This window comes from Gracilinanus agilis, chromosome 2 (assembly GCF_016433145.1).
Source record: "Gracilinanus agilis isolate LMUSP501 chromosome 2, AgileGrace, whole genome shotgun sequence".
NCBI lineage: Eukaryota > Metazoa > Chordata > Mammalia > Didelphimorphia > Didelphidae > Gracilinanus > Gracilinanus agilis.
The window spans coordinates 279,033,593-279,050,475 of NC_058131.1; the positions used below are offsets into that span (position 1 = coordinate 279,033,593).

The 16,883-nt window shown below is 37.7% G+C and overlaps 1 protein-coding gene and 1 pseudogene across 1 annotated transcript in view; one reads left to right on the plus strand and one right to left on the minus strand.

The window, feature by feature from the left end:
* The window catches only part of CFAP77 (cilia and flagella associated protein 77), a 203,265-nt gene that overhangs the window by 44,697 nt on the left and 141,685 nt on the right, over positions 1 to 16,883 (minus strand). The window lies entirely within an intron of this gene.
* Positions 11,944 to 13,248, plus strand: LOC123236589 (annotated as a pseudogene).

The following is a 16,883-nucleotide window of genomic DNA, read 5'->3' on the forward strand; positions in this document are numbered from 1 at the left end:
AAAGGAAAGGAAAGGAAAGGAAAGGAAAGGAAAGGAAAGGAAAGGAAAGGAAAGGAAAGGAAAGGAAGGGTGAGTCAAGGTCTGAAAAATGGGAGACCAGGGTTGCAATAATTAAATTAAATCAGTGCCACTTCTCTAAAAATCAGTTTTCTTTCTGTGACACAGATGCCTCTAAATTATAGAGGAATTTTGAAACTCAGATGGAATTTGGACAACTTGAAAAAAATAAAGGCATTTGAACAAGGTAGAGGATTATTGTTATTATTATTATTACATGTTATGAAATAGATTACTCCTTAATCTCAGGAATGTTTTTTTTAAAAAAAATCCATGTTTGTTATCAGGTTAGTATCATATTTACCAAGTAACAAATAACCAAGTAACTAGCTAGGTCCTTCCTATGGAAAGGGAAGGCAAGGGACAGCCCTGACATAGCAGGTAAATATGTTCTTAGGGTGCCAAGAAAGGTCTCAGGCCCAAAGGAATATTCTACTTCAGGTCTAAACTGTATCACTTGAGCTTCCTGCTTTAGTCTAAGTCAATTAACCTTGTTTGCCTCAGTTTCCTAATCTGTAAAATAAACTGGAGAAGGAAATGGCAAACCACTCCAATATCTGCCAAGAAAACCCCAAATGGGGTCACAAAGAATTGGATCTAACTGAAACAACCAAACGGCAACAAAATACTCTCTTTTAAAAAGCCGATGACCCTGGGACAGCTTGGTGGTTCAGTGGATAGAAAACCAGGCCTGGAGACAGGAAGCACTGGGTTGAAATCAAGCCTTAGACACTTCCTTGGGCAAATAACTTGATCCCCATTTGCCTACCCCTTACCAAACTGATATTTAGTATTGATTCTAAGACAGAAGATGAAGGTTTTAATTAAAAAAAAAAAAAAGCAAATGACCCTTGGAGAGGCAAAACTTCAAGGTATTATAAGTCACACCTTAGTGCAGGGTTGAAAATAAAAGTAAAGTTTCAAAGAAGTATTTTGGTTTTTTGGGTTGGGGGTAAGAAAGATATGGTGGAAGAGAGGTGTCTGGGAAGGTCCCCCTTGCTCAGACTATATCCGCTCTCCATTAGATATTCATTGAGTTAACAAGCTCTTCTTTTAAAATGCAATTATTATCTGGGATTGTTCAAGCTTATTAATCATTCATACCTTAATGTGAATTACTTTAATCAAGTAACTAGATTATTTTCCTCTTAACACCCACTCTGAGAGAATGGAAATTTTAGTTGGGGGAAGGGAGTAGACAACTTAGAATAATGGGACACTTCAGAGGGCAAGCTTGGGTTCTAGATTTTGAACAATGAGTCAATTAGTCAGTTGAAGCTTTATTTTCAATGAATTTTCAGACCCTTTCTTTCTTTTTTTTAAAAACTCTTACCTTCTGACTCAGAATTGATAGCAAATATCAGTTCCAAGACAGAATGAATGGTAAAAGCTAAGTCACTGGGTTCAAGTGACTTGGCCATGATCACACAGCTAGAAAGTATCCGAAGCCATATTTGAACCCAGGACCTCTCTTTCCAGGCCTGGCATTACACAGAACCACTTAACTGCCCCTAGACCCTTTTATTGGTTTGTTTATTGATTTTATTTTATATGTAGAAAATTTTTGATAATTGTTTTCTGACATTTTAGGATTTAGTCTCTATCCAATCCCTTTCTAAGGGGTCTAAGTCTAAGACTCTGTATAAAAGTTGATTTGGAAGCATCTCTTTTTCTTTGTTTGACGTTTGTTAAATTCAAAATAAGGAGGAAAAAAAGTGTAATGCATTACAAAAATGTCCTGTTTCATTATTATGACATTCCTAGATTGTAATATAACATAAATGCTTGTGCTATATCATCTCTGGCCCAAATCCAGATAGCAAAGGCCTACTTATGAAAGGGGACAGGAAGGGAAAGAACATGTATTAAGTACCTGCTGTGTGACTGGGCCTTTGCAAATATTATCTCATTGGATCCTCACAACAACCCTGAGGGGTGTGTTTGTTTTTTCACTCACAAAGTGCCCTTTTTGTCCTCTTTTGACAAAGTTTAAGTGACTGAATTGCAAAGATAACATAGCTAGTAAGAAAGGCTGGATTTGAATTTAGGTCCTGATTCTGGGCCCAGGGCTCTATCCACTTCATTATAAGCTGCCACAATTTGTGAGACCACAATAAAATATATTTAGAATATTCAATATTAAAAATCACTCAGTCCATCTTTTTAACATTGTACCTGGAGAAGGCCCAGGGATAGAAAGTGGCATGCCCAAATTCACACAGCCAATTGGGGGCAAAGTTGGACTGATGGCATACTATTCCCCATCCCTCCCACACACACACACAAATTTTTTTGTATTTAAATAAATATCAACATTGTAAAAAGGAGAGAAGCTTGATGGGAGGCTGTCTCAGTGGGAGGCTAGAAAATCAGTCCTGAGCAGGTATCCATGGATTTCTAACACACTAATATGAGTAGCCATAAAATAACTGCTAATTAAAAAAACTGGGCTTTTGCCTTTGAGCAATAAAACATAGTTTGCAATGACAATCATCCCATTGAAACTGGTCATTACCACATTAACTCAACTCTTCCTTGAGCCATTAACTAATAAACTAGTCATTGGTTGCTCTAAAATGTTATTATGGTATTCCATTCTTTAATGGGCTGCCTTTTCAGACTCCTGAAATTGCTGAAGACTAACTTTAGATAGGAAAAAAAACAAAGAAGAAACAGACAGTAGACTTCTTCTCATGACGGTCAATATGTCCACTGGGGGAGATGGTCTACTCAGCTGAGCTGGCTGGGTTTTGAGACTTGAGGCTTGCTAGCTGCTGAATTTGTTATTGCTTATTTTTAGAAGCTCAGAAAATGTTCTTTGAGGACTATATTCTATTCTTACTCTGCCCAGAACATCACCTAAACACATTGCTTTTATTAGGCAATGGAGTTCTGTCTTAACTAGGCCAGGATGTGGAATCTTTCTAACCAGAAGGGGAAAGAATATGATTAAAATATCAATGAAAACATCCTAGACTATATGAATAGTAGACATGGGTCACTGATAGCTGATAGAAAAGGATTCACTTTCCCATAATGCTTTTTAGGCAAAAATGAAGGCACTGATTGGCAGGAAGTACATGGAAGAAGGAAAGTAGCCATTATAGAAGTACTGAAGGGTTTTCAGATGATGATGGTAAGGAAGAAATGAGGGCAAGTGTCCAGGGTTCCTGAGATAAGCAAGGGTAATCTTACTTCATCAGCCATCATGATCTGATGTTATTGTTGTTCAGTCACATCAGATTCTTTGTGACCACATGGACCATAATTATCCATGGAGTTTTCTTGGCAAGGATACTAGAGTGGTTTGTCATTTCCTTCTCCAGTGAATCTTTTTGTCAGGCAATCAGAGGTCAAGGGACTTGCCTAGAGTCACACAGCTAGGAAATGTCTGAGGCTAGATTTGAACTCAGGTCTTTCTAACTCCTTGCCCATTGTTCTTGACCACTGAGATAGAACTGCCCTCTGTGATGGAACCATTCAAAGGACTGCAAGGACCAGGAGATAGGTGAGATATGATGTAGCTTGTGTGCTTGTGAATGCAGAATGAGGGCTCAATCAGAATTAATAAGTGATGTTATCTGTGTTCAAAGTGCAGGCTAGACTCCTTTCTAGAAAAGAAGGGAAATATCTGAATAGCATTCCTCCCGGTTATCAGGGAATGTGAAATTCTCCTTTTAAAAATGGAAGGGGGACTCCAATAAGATGATGGATGGCAAGATACAGATGTTTTCTTCCCTAAATGCTCAACTGCACTCACGTTCCTTAGCCTTCCACTATCAATATGATGACTTTCGATTATGTGAAGTTGAGGGAATTGGCACTCTTCCTTTGATTATGGGATTTGGGTATGAATCCAGTTATTGTTCATTTCATTTGTAACAAGAGTCAGCATGACATAATGGATGGAAAATCAGTCTCAAAGTCAGAAAGACCTGGCTAGGTTCAAGCCCTACCTCTGATATATACTGACCATGTGCTCTTAGTCCAATAGCATCCTCTCAGATGCCCCAGAAACTCTCTATTATTACATGTTGCAGAATAGCTGCAAGCTTGCCTTGGGAGAGGGAATTTCTTCACTGTGAGATATCTATGCCAAAGAAATCATAGATCCAGACAAAAAAAGTTTTGAATAAATATGCTTTATGTTCATATGTTTTTCAGGAGTTTATTGTTGTAAATAATGAATGTCAACTAGGAAAGAGCTAAAAATGAACCAAATATGGATGTTTCTATGGATTAATTCTAGGTAGAAGCAAACCTGAGAGAAACTAATGTTAACAGAGAGAAGTTCCCCAAAATTTAATTTGGTTCATATGAAAAGAAGAGGGTGTTGTAGGACTCTCACTAAGGAGCCTAGGAACATCACTTCTAAGCCATGTGTTACATAAGAAATGGAAGGATCATTATTATTAATTTAAGCTAATTGGAGGGCAGATTAGTTGTAATTATTGAGAGGTCTGAATTACAGATTTTTATTTTATTTTTTTTAGAATCACAAAATAAATTTATTATATTGTAATCATTATTAAAATATTTTTTAAAAACAAGTTCATAGACTTTGGACAGCAAACCCCTAATCACAAGAAAGCTGAATTACAGAATTTTAAAAGAAAGAGAGGCAGCTAGGTAGCACACTGGATAGAGTGCTAGGCCTGGAGTCAGAAGTTCCTGGGTTCAAATCTGACCTCAAATACTTCCCAGCTACGTGACCCTGGGCAAGTCACTTAACCCCAATGGCCTGGACCTTGCCACTCTTCTGTCTTAGAATCGATAGTAAAACAGAAAGTGTTTAACAAAATAAAGAAAGAAATGCCATTTTATTACTTTCATATATGTACAATAACTTTAGCTAATAGCAACAACAACAAAGGACTAAGATCTTGCTTGGTCAGTCAGTAAGCACTTATTAAGCACTCACTAGATGCTAAGCACTGTGCTAAGTGCTGGAAATACAAAGAGTGGAGGAAAACAAAGTATGAATGATGGGGAGAATTTTGCAATGACCTACACTAAGTTCATGATGGGCTCTTTGCCCTACCATAGCCAACAATTTGTTATCTATGTTCAAAATTCAGGCTAGTCTCCTTCCTAGAAAAGAAGAGAAATACCTGAATAGCATTTTTCCAGGTTATCAGGGAATATGAAATGTTCCTTTTAAAAATGGAAGGAGGGCTCCATTGGTAAACCAAGGAAAAAAGGGATCCAAGGGTAGCTAGGTGGTGCAGTAGAGAGAGTGCTGGGCCTAGAGTTAAGAAAACATCTTTTTGAATTCAAATCCAGCCTCAGACACTTACTTACTAGTTGTGTGATTCTAGGCAAGTCACTTAGCTCTGTTTGCCTCAGGTTCCTCATCTATAAAAATGAGCTGGAGAAGGAAATGGCAAACCACTCCAATATTTCTGCCAAGAAAACCCCAAATAGGATTACAAAAAGTTGGACACAATTGAAACAACTGAACAACAAACGAGAGGACAGAAGAATCCTAACTGATATCAGGATGTTGGAGGGATTGTGACCCAGAACAGAAAAGGGGAAGAAGGGCCATTTAATTTGGAGCACAGAAATGGATATGAAGCCCTTCCTGAAGAGGAGCAAGTTAGGCTTTCTAGAGAAAAAGCCCCTGCTTGTCCTTCAAGGAATGATTATGTGAATACATCTCAAAAAGGAGATAATGGAGTAAGGCCTAGGTCCTCAACTGTTTTCAGCTCCCTTTTGTGAACTATTTTTCCCCATTAGAATTTATCTTTTTTTAAAAGTCTATTTATTTAATTAATTTAGAACATTTTTCCCTGGTTATGATTCATGTTCTTTCCCTCCTGTCCTCCCAACCCCCTCCCATAGCCAACAAGCAATTTTATTGGCTTTTACATGTGTCAGTGATCAAGACCTATTTCCATATTGTTGATATTTGCATTAGGGTGATCACTTAGAGCCCACATCCCTAAACATGTCCCCATCGACCCATGTGATCAAACAGTTGTTTTTCTTCTGTGTTTCTACTCCCACAGTTCTTTCTCTGGGTATGGATAGAGTTCTTTCTCATAAATTCCTCAAATAGAATTTATCTTCTAATGAGGGCAAGGAATGTTTTTCTTTTTGTTTTTCTATTTGTTTGTATTTATATCTTTAGCATTTAGCACTGCCTGGCTTGTGGTAAAAGTTTAATAATACTTGTCACCTTTGTAAGAAATAAAATGAATATAGAAGGATAGATTTAAAAATATTATGGTTTTAAAAGATTTATTGGTAGCCATTAGAAAAATGAAGCCATATGCCATGCTAGCTTAGGCTGTTTGAAAGACTCACCATTACCTGCCGCCACCATGCTACTTCAGGAGGAAAAAAGAGGAGATGCCAGCCTACATCAATTACATAACTGTCTACGTCATGACACAAGACAGGAAGCCAGTGAGCTCATGGGAAATGTTGTTCAAAGACCCCTAAACTTCCACAGGAAGCCAGTGGGCTCACAGGAAATTTAGTTCAGAGACTCCAAAATTTCAATAACACACCTTGCCTTGCTGTCATGGAGTGAAGTCTATGCATCCCTTCTCAAAATAATGGTTTTATATTTTTTCAAAACCATTTTCTAAGGGCTAGGCAATCAGGATGAAGTGACTTGCCCAGGATCACACAGCTAGGAAGTCTCTGGGGCTAGACTTGAACCCAGGTCCTCCTGACATCTACTGTGTTACTTAATGACCCTAAAATAATGCCTTTAAATAACTGAAGGAAATATTAAATTTAAGTTGGCCAATCAGTCAATCAACCCATAAACATTTATTAAACACCTACTATATGCTGGTATCTACTATGTGCTAAATATAGTCCTGAAGATACCAAGAAAGGGGGAAAAAACAGTTCTAGTTCTCAAGGAGATCATAGGCTAACGACGGAGACAACATGTAAGCAACTATGTACAAATAAAAGATATATGGTATAAATTGGAGATAAACAATAGAGGAAAGACTCTATTATTATTTTTATTTTTAATATTTTATTTTACTAATTACATGTAATAAGTTTTCCACATAAGTTTTCTAAAGTTCTAAGATCCAAATTGTCTCCCTCCCCCTACCCAGAGATGGTAAGCAATTTTATCTGGGTTTTACACGTATTATTATTATACAAAACCTATTTCTATATTATTCATTGTTAGAAGAGAATACTCATATAAAACCAACCCTCCAAAATAAAAACCCAAATAAACTAAAGTGAAAAATAGTATGGGAAGACACAAGTATTAAGAGAGATCAGGAAAGGCTTCTTGAAGAAGATGAAATTTTAGCTGAAATTTAAAGGAAACTAAGGAAACCAGGAGGCAGAAATAAAAAGGAATAACATTCCAGGCATGGAGAATAGCCAGTAAAAATGCCCAGAATTTGATGATGGATTGTCTTGGTTGAAGAGCAATAAGAAGGCCACTATCACTAGATCACAGGGTATGTAAGGGAGAGTAAAGTATAAGAAGACTAGAAAGATAGAGAGCCTGATGGTGAATATCGCCCAGAGGTGATAGGGAGCCACTAGAGTTTATTGAAAAGGGAGAGAGGGTGACATGGTCAGATCTGAGCATTAGGAAGATTAATTTAACAAATGGAGTGGAGAGACACTGAAGAGACAGGAAGATCAATCAATCAGAAGATGCTGGGAGGTTGAAGGGGGATTACCAGCAGTCCAGTTCCCCTTGGGGGTGGGACAATTGAGCGAAAATGGAGTGAAAAGAGCCAGAGACCCAGTAGGTTTGCAGTGGCTGGTCTGAAGTGCCATCTGCTGATTTTAATGTTTATATCATTTTCCTCAAGATTACATCAATGTTGGCATGAATTCCATTCCCACCATATATCTTATCTTTGGAAACAATGTGTTAGGTGTGTTTGACATATGTCTTGGGCTACAGTGGTGAGAATGTACAGGCCTTTTCATGGGAGACAATTTCTTCATATTTCATTCATTGTTCTTTTATATTAAGTTACTGTACCAAATCAGATCTGAAGGGGGGGGGGGAAGAATTTGGAGACTGTTCTGGCCTGTTCTTGCAGGCACCTGTGTATGGGAATCTGAGTTAGAGATTTTAAATTTTTAACATTAACTCACTAACTGCTGGTTTTTTGCTGGGCTGATTCTAGGGGAATCTATACTATAGGTCTATACTCTAGGGGGTTGTACAGGGGTTTATTTTGGGATAGAGTAGTCTGTGACTATGATAGTTCTTGCCATGAACCTGTATTGTTTTTCTGTGTCTCCTTTGAGCTGAATAAGGGTATTAATTGTAATAGTTTCAATGCAAGTGAATGTCACTGTAAAAAGAATCACCTAGGGGAAACTGAGTGTAGAATTTCCATCCTCCTGACAACCTGCCGTGCTGGATTGTCAGAGCTTGTGAGAAGCCTTGCTAAACATCACAGCCTAGATGGCTTCCAGCAAGAAGATACAATCAATCAATTGTAGTAGTCCAGGCTTAAGATGATGAGGGTCTGCACCAGGGTGGTGGCAGTGTCAGAAGAGAGAAGGTGACATGTATAAGAGGTGTTATAAGGATAAAAATCAACAGGAGTTGGCAATGGATTGGCTATGGAGGTAAAAAAGAGAGAGGAATCAAGGCTGTAAGACTGGATGACTAAGCAGATGGTGGTGGCCTCGATAAAAATAGGGAAATTCAGAACTGGGGAGGGTTTGGGGAAAAAGAAAATGAATTCAGTTGCAGACATATTGAGTTTAAGATGGCTATAGAACATTCAGTTCAAGATGTCTAATAAGTAGTTGAAAATGCAAGTCTGGAGGTCAAGAGAGAGGTTAGATCTGAGAATCATCAACATAGAGATGATCATTGAAACCACGTGAAATCATATGCAGGAAGAGGAGAAGAGGGTCCAGGACAGAGTCTTAGGGGGATACCTACCTTCAGAAAGAACAACCTGCATGAAAATCCAACAAGGGAAACTGAGAAGTCTGAAAGTTGGCAAAGGTGGTGTTTTCACCACTACTTCCAAAGAGATAGGCAAACATGGGAAGTATCCAGTTGGTTAAGAAGATGATGTCAAAGAAAAGAATTTGGATTTCATTAAAATATGGGAGTAATAGGCTCTTGACCAGAGATGAAGTGCGCTTTACAAGGAAGGGCTGGTAATCATGTATTTGACTAGTCTTACAAATCTAATCAAGAGCTTTAAATTAGAACAGAAAGAGCAGGGAGAAAATTGCCCATGTCATTATCATGTCACATACCAAAGAAGGTAACTATAAGGTAGGAAAGAAAAGTGGCAGTCGAGATCCTCAGAAATTCTCTGGAGAAAAAAAAACAAGAAATGAGCCAATAACAAAATGCCTGGCATCAGATGTCCATAAATAAATAAATGTTCACAATGAGTTGCAAGTAAGGTAAACTAAAGAAACACGTAGTATTATGCCAAAATTATACAGGGGAAGTCAGCCCAGGAAGTATGAGAAACTCTCAGGATTGAAATTCTGAAAATATAAATGAAAATAATTACAATGAAGAAGAATGAAAGAAGCTCATACAGAAATACAGGAAACTCATGGACCAGCTTGGATTTTCTTTTTTTTTTTTTTCCTTTTTTTTGTTTCTGTTTTCATATAATTTTAATTTTATTTTTTAGAAAAAAATTTTCCCATAATTACATGATTCATGTTCTTACTCTTCCCCCCCTCAACATCAACCCTCTCCTCCCCACCCCACCCCCCATAGCCTACGCACATTTCCACTGGTTTCTTCATGTATCATCAATCAAGACCTATTTCCATATTATTGATAGTTGTACTAGGGTGGTTGTTTAGAGTTTACTTCCCAAATCATGTTTGCATCAACCCATGTGTAAAATAAATAATTTCGATTGCATTAAATTAAAAAGGTTTTGTACAAACAAAAATAATGCAACCAAAATCAGATGGAAATAACAAACTGGGGAAAAAATCTTTATAACAAAAAACTCTGACAAAGGTCTAATTATTCAAAATATACAAGGAGCTAAATCAATTGTACAAAAAAATCTAGTCATTCCCCAATCGATAAATGGGCAAGGGACATGTATAGGCAATTTTCAGATAAAGAAATCAAAACTATCAATAAGCACATGAGGAAGTATTCTAAATCTCTAATAATTAGAGAAATGCAAATCAAAACAACTCTGAGGTATCACCTCACACCTAACAGATTGACCAACTTGGATTTTAAAAGAACATGTGCGAAAACCAGAAGGTAACAAATATGAATGGGCAGGTAGGTGGTGAAATGGATAGAGTTTGGAAAACCCGAGTTTAAATCTGGCCTCAGACAGACACCTACTAGCCAGGTGACCCTGGACAAATCACTTAATCCTATTTGTCTCAGTTTCCTCATCTTTTTTTTTAAACCCTTAACTTCTGTGCATTGGCTCTTAGGTGGAAGAGTGGTAAGGGTGGGCAATGGGGGTTAAGTGACTTGCCCAAGGTCACACAACTGGGAAGTGTCTAAGGTTGAATTTGAACCTAGGACCTCCTGTCTCCAGGCCTGACTCTCAATCCACTGAGCTCCCCAGCTGCCCCTAGTTTCCTCATCTTTAAAGTGAGATGGAGACGAAAATGGCAAGCTTCTAGTATTTTTGCCAAGAAAACTCCAAATGGTATCACAAAGAATTAGACATGAATGAAAAATAGCTAACAAGAACAAAAGGGAATTACAGAACAATCTTGCAAGAATAATATGAGAACAAGCTGGACCTGGCAAGGAGGGCAAAGATCAACAAAACTTATTTTCATATTATTCTAGGGAAAGGAAAAGTCTCTAAGAAGGAAGAGTACTAAAGTATGGGATACATGGATGACAAAAAGAGATTGCTTCTGGTTGGGGTTTTTCCCCCTGCCAAGGAGAATTATCTGGCTTAAAAAGGTCAGAACAACAACAAAAAAACTAATAAGAAATTTGTTAATCAAAATAAGGAGAGGGATAGTAAGAAAACCACTGGCGGCCCAGACAAACTCCATTCTAGGGTAGTAAAAAACCTAGTGGACGTGATTATTGAGTGACTGACAATGATTTGAATGAGCATGGGAATTAGGACAAATGCCTTAGAACTGGAGAGAGGTTCATGTTCCAATGGTTTTTTTAAGGGAAGGAAATGAGAACATAGTCTGTAAACTACAGGCCAGAGTTCTTAACTTTGATTGTCAACAACATATTATTAAAAAGATGGTAAGGTGACAGCCAGAAAAGAAAGTAGCAATTACTTCAGGAAGAACAGGTCAAGTTGTGTGTGCCAAGCTAATCTCATTTCCCTTTTTGATAGGATTATTGGAGTAACAAAGCAGGGGAATTCTGCCTAGTTTACATGATTTATTTTAGCAAAAAGTTTTGCCAAGTCTCATATTCTTGTGGACAAGATGGAAAGACTTGGCTTATACAATGGTAGCATTAGGTACCATTTCTAATTCAGTGTCAGTTTGATGGCATGAAGGCTAAGGTCTTCATAGAATGTTCCAGGGATCTGTGGTTGGCCCTGTGTTACTTTACAATTTTATTAATAAAGGCTTTGGATAGAGGAATAGTGGCATGTTTAATCAAATTTGAAGACAACACAGCGCCGAAAAGAATAACTAATACAATGGACAAAATCAGGATCCAAAAAAAAAAGATCCTGAGCCTAGAATGAGGAATCAATTCTGGTAAGACAAAATTTTACAGGGACAAATGTTAAATCTTATTCTTGGGTTCAAGAGATCACAAATACAATATGGGAGAGGCATTTAATGATGTCCATAGAAGTTTGTCTGAAAAAAGCTAGAGATTTTAGTGAGCTGTAAGGTCAGTATGAGATCTTAGGTTGCATTGAGAGAAGCAAAGTGGTCTTTTAGTTTGAGCTGTAGCAAGAGGATGTGCAGGCAGCAATGTATTCCTCTGCATTTAGTCCTCTCATGCCAGCTCTCTGCCCTCCAGCTCCACCACTGGCATCCTCTGTAAGCATCACAGAACATCACAGACTTCACCAAGGACTTCCTGGCTAGGAGCACTGCCTCTGCTATCTCCAAGTCCACAAGAGAGTCAAATGACTCCTGCAGGGCAGCATGCAAGTAAATTAATTGCTACTGATAAGCAATATAAGAGTGAGATGAATTGTATAGTCTTAATTCCAAAGGAACAAGGAATGTTTTCCTTCTGTGAGGTAACCCAGCAAATACTAGATATTTCCCTACCCAGGATTTTCACTTTACCTTTAAGGATAAGTAAGCAGCTGGCCTCACACACTTTCTCACTGTGTGACCCTGGGCAAGTCACTTAATCCCCATTGTGTAGCCCTTACCACTCTTCTGCCTTGGAACTGACACAGTCTTGATTCTAAGACAGAAGATGAGGGTTTAAAAAAAAAAAAAGGATAAATAAGGAAGGGAGCAGCTAGATGGATCCGTGGATTAAGATATAGGCCTAGAGATGGGAGGTCCTGGGTTCAAATTTGGCCTCAAACATTTCCTAGCTATATGGTTCTGGGCAAGTAAATCACTTAAACTCCATAGCCTAGCCCTTACCATTCTTTTGCCTCAGAGCCAATACATAGTATTGATTCTAAGATGGAAAATAAGAGTTAAAAAAATAATAAATAAAAAGGTGATTTTTGAAGGAGTGGCCAAGCACGTAGTTTTGGAAATATTTTGCTGGTATTCATGCTTCTGGTGTTGCAGCTGGAATTACTTCTCTCAGCCTTGCCTACCCCTTGGATTTTTTTGAGAACTTGCTCGGTAACTAATGTTGGAGAGTCTGCATGGAGAGAGAATTCAAAGGCCTGGGAGACTGCCTTATGGAAATGATCAAGTCTGATGAGCTTTGTGGCTTGTATCAAGGCTTCCATGTCTCAGTGTAAGAGAAACCTACTTTGGAATCTATGATAAAGCAAAAGGCATGCTCCCAGAACCCAAGAACCCTCATATTGTGGTGAGCTAGATGACTGCCCAAACAGTAACCGCTGTGATGGGCATGGTCTCCTGCTTCTTTTGACACTGTAAGGCAGCAAATGATGAGGCAATCTAGGTGTGAAGGAGCTGATAGCAGATACAATGGGACAAGGGCCTACTGGAAGAAGGTTGCCAAAGACAAGCACAGCACAGTTTTCTTCAAGGGTGCTTGATCCAGGTTACTTAAGACACACGGGCAGAGTTTTCATGCTTGCCCAGTATGACAAATTGAAGAGGGTAGTTTAAATATATCCCAACTGAAAATGGAAATAGTGAATACAGAGCATGTAGAATGTGTAACCAAACTCAGCATTTTGGATGACTGCCCTTCAAGGGAGAAATTCCTGTTGTCTTTTTATCCAAGCCATATCATGTATGTAGAGGATCTAGGAAAAATTCTTGGCAAAAGATGAAAAGACTCATTTATTGTGATCTGTTAGACACACAATGGAATTGATGGTTTGATATATTGATTCCACTGGCTTTAGGAAAGTAACAGTTACCATGGACCAAAGGGAGCAGATCAACTTAGACCATCTGGTTTAAACACTAGTCAGTAAACTGTAAATTTGGTTTAAGTTTTTTTTTAAATCATGCCTCCTATTGTACTTAAGCACTATAATATACTATTTTGCACAGCTGAATATTTGGCAGTTATGTTGATATATGTTGGGCATTCTGCTATAAAACAATAAGTACACCGAATACTCTAAGACTCCTGATATAATAATGGGTTTATCCAACATCGTTTGGTTGTGGTGGGTTTGGGGGTTCATGTGTCTAATAAAAGTACTGAATTTATATTAATCATGATAATACAAAATGGGTGCTGCATTTGGTATATACAGAGAACATATGTTAAGATTTATTGAAAATAAATTGTATGACCTGCCTAATGTCCTAAGCAATGTTAGGTTTATGTAAAGAATTTTCCCTTTCTACCTCTCCTGAGCTATACAGATTCTTTTATGCTACAATTCAGAAATGCATTCCACCCAGTATCTTTTATAGACAGAGACAACAAGGATCAGAACAATGAAATGATTCATCTATGGTTACGTGGCAAATAAATAACAGAGCCAGAACTGGAGCTCAGATCCAGCACTTTCAGCATCCTGCAGAAGATCTCAATCCTCCGTGAAAGGCTTTGTAACACAAAGAGTATTATGTAACAAATAGTTACATTCCTGTAATGAAACTCTATACAAAATTAAAATTATTTAGTGGTTTATAGTGGAAAAATAGTGGCAGCTAGGTGGTGCAGTGGATAGAGTGCCAAGCTGAAGACAGAAAGACTCATCTTCCTGAGTTCAAATATGACCTCACTTTGTAGCTATATGACCCTGGACAAGTTACTTGACCCATTTGCCTCAGTTTCCTAAGCTTATTTCTGGGGACCACATTTTAGAAATGATATTGGCAAACTAAAGAGTGTCTAGAGAAGGGCAACCAGGATGTTGAAAGACTTCAAGATCATGGCATATGAAGATTAGTTGATGGAACTAAGAATATGTTGTCTGGAGAAAAGAAGATTTAGGGAAAATAAGATCAAAAAGAAAATATTTTTGTTTCATTGTTTTTTCAGTTGCCAACTCTTCATGACTCCGTCTGTGGTTTTCTTGATAAAGATATTAGAGTGATTTGCCATTTCCTTCTGTAACTCATTTTATAGCTGAGGAAATGGAGGCAAATAGAGTAAAGTGACTAACCCAGGGTCACACAATATCTGAGGTAGGGTTTAAGCTCAGAAAGATGAATTCTTCTGTCTCTAGGGACAGCATTCTACTCACTGTATCATCTAGCTGCCCCCAAAAGGACAAGGTAGCTTTCTTCAAATATGTAAAACTCTCTTGCAGAACAGGGTTTAGACTTATATGACTTTGTCCTAGAAGGAAAGAAGGAACAATGTGTGGGAGTTTGCAGAAAGACAAACTTAGTTTTGATTTAAGGAAAAATTTCCTAACAATTAGAACGATCTCAAAATTAAGTGGGTTGCTTCTAATGGAAGTGGGTTTCTTCCCTCAAAAGTCTTTAAGGAGAGTGGAGCTAAGATGACAAAGAAGGTACACAGATCCACCTAATCTCTACCAAATTACCTATCCCCCGAAAACATAATATAATGTCTCAAAATGAATTCTAGAGCAGTATAATCCACAAAAAGATGAGGTGAAATAATTTTTCAGTCCAAAACAACTTAGAAGAATGGCATGAAGATCTAGTGCATGGGGTGGAAATAGAACACAAAGTAGCAAGCCAAAGCAGGCTGACCTACCATGTGGTAACAAGCCTTGGGTGTAAGGGAGTGTCCAACAACTACTCAGAAAGAGATTACAAGGGACCCCTTTGTTGGTTCTGGGTACAAGACTCTTGCACATTGCCCAGACACAGAACCAGGTTACATTCCAGGGGCACAGTCTCAGGGTGAGGAGGAGCATTAGTATACACCCATACTTTGTGGCTGCAGAGGAGCAGGGGACTCTGGTCAGAGTTCCAAGGCAGAAAAGAATACTTGTGGTTATTCACAGACTAGAGCACACAGATCAGGAGAGTATTAAACATACTTCTCCTTAAATCATACCACCTTAGAAGAACTGAAAATTTATAGAGTCCCAGAGCTAGCTCTAGAGGTAGCTGCACAAAGAATCTGAAGCCCAGAGCAGTGCTCCCTTTACCACATGTACAAAGACTACCTTTTAACGGGTTTTTTAAATTAAAATAAAAAGGCTGGAAAATGAACAAGCAATAAAGAAACTCAACATAGAAAGTTATTTTGGTGACCGGGAAGACAAAAACACAAACTTAGAAGTCAACAAAGTCAATACTTTGGCATCCAAAGACTAAAAGAAAAATATGAATTTTTGAGCCCAAAAAGAATTAATGGAAAAGCTCAAAAAGGATTTTGAAAATCAAATAAAAAAGGTAAAAGAAAAATTGGGGAAAGAAATGAGAGTAATACTAAGAAATCATGAAAAAAAAGAGTCAACAGCTTGGTAAAGGAGGCACAAAAAATAGTGAAAAAATTAAGATATTAAAAACCAAAATAGGATAGTTGGTAAAAGGTACAAAAATCCAATGAAGAGAAGAACTTCTTAAAAAGCAGAATTGGCCAAATGGAAAAATATATAGAAAAATGCAGTGAAGAGAACTTCTTAAAAGGCAGAATTGGCCATATGAAAAAAGAGTTACAAAAATTTACTGAGGAAAAAAAAACTATTAAAAAGTAGAATTGACTGAATGGAAAAAGAGTTAACAAAAGATCAATCAAGAAAATCAAGTCTTAAAAATTAGAATCAGGCAAGTGGAAGCTAATGACTCCATGAAATAGTCATAGTCAAAAGAATGAAAAAATAGAAGTGTGAAATATTTCATTAGAAAAACAATTAACCTGAAAAATAAATCCAGTAGTGATCATCTAAGAATTATTAGACTACCTGAAAGCCATGACCAAAAAAAAATTAGACATCATTTTTTAAGAAATTATCAAGGAAAACTGCCATCATATTCTAGAACCAGAGGACAAAATAGAAATTGAAAGAATGTACCAATCACCTCCTGAAAGAGATCCCAAAAGGATAACTCCTAGGAATATTATAGCCAAATTCCAGAACTCCCAGGTAAAGGAGAAAATGTTGTAAGCAGCTAAAAAGAAACAATTCAAATATCAAGGAGCCATAGTCACAATAACACAAGCTCTAGCAGCTTCTGCATTAAAGAATCATAGGACCTAGAATAGGATATTCCAGAGGTCAAAGGAGGTAGGACTTCAACCAAGAACCACTTACCCAGCAAAAACTGAGTATAATCCTTCAGGAGAGGAAATGGGTATTCAATGAAATAGAAGATTTTCAAACATTCCTGATGAAAAGACCAAAGATGAATGG